The sequence below is a fragment of the Phalaenopsis equestris genome, unplaced genomic scaffold (assembly GCF_001263595.1).
Source record: "Phalaenopsis equestris unplaced genomic scaffold, ASM126359v1 Scaffold000392, whole genome shotgun sequence".
Lineage (NCBI taxonomy): Eukaryota > Viridiplantae > Streptophyta > Magnoliopsida > Asparagales > Orchidaceae > Phalaenopsis > Phalaenopsis equestris.
In genome coordinates this window covers 887812-888614 of record NW_018164834.1, presented here as the reverse complement: position 1 = coordinate 888614, position 803 = coordinate 887812, and positions in this window count along the sequence as shown.

The following is an 803-nucleotide window of genomic DNA, read 5'->3' as shown; positions in this document are numbered from 1 at the left end:
TCAGAGTACATTTCTGAAACATTGTCCCATAATTCTTTGGTCATAGAGTAACACAGATAATTGACATTTATCTTTTCAATCATGAAATTGAACAACCATGTCATTACTATTGAGTTTTCCGCATCCCAAATGACGTAAGTTATATCATTCACGTCAGGCTGCTTAGTATCACCGGTGATATAACAAATATTTCCTATTCCTCGGATATACATGCGAACAAATTGTGACCATCGAAGAAAGTTATATCATTTAGTCGGATTGTAGTGATCTGAATGAGATGATTTTCAGATGTATTACTCTAAGGTTTGGTCTGAGATGGCTGAAGAGGCTGGCTTGTCCTCGTGACTTCAGATATTTTAGAGATGAAGAATGGAGCGTGCAGTAGAATCCCGAGATTCGCCCGCCGAAGCAAAAGATTACCGCCTTCATCGCTAAAAGGACTTCGAGATGCGGAATTGCTTCGTCAACCACGCGCACGATCCTTGCCAGCGAGACGTGATCGTCTCATTGCCTTCTCAGCGAGCTTTGGTCGCAGTTGCTTCGCGACGACGAAGCAGAAGAAAGGAAAGGCGGAGTTCCGGGTCTCTGCGCCGATGACGATCCCGATTGCTAGTTATATCGATCGTCGCTGCAAGCTCTAGGGTTTAGCGATCTTTTTCAGAGGAAGACGTCGTTGCGAATCAGACGCTATTGTAGCCGCCACAAGCTCTAGGGTTTAGGGATCTTGCTCAGAGGAAGACGCCCCTTCGGATCGGACGCTTTGATATCATGAAGAAATATAAGAGGGCTTATTCTTATTGATG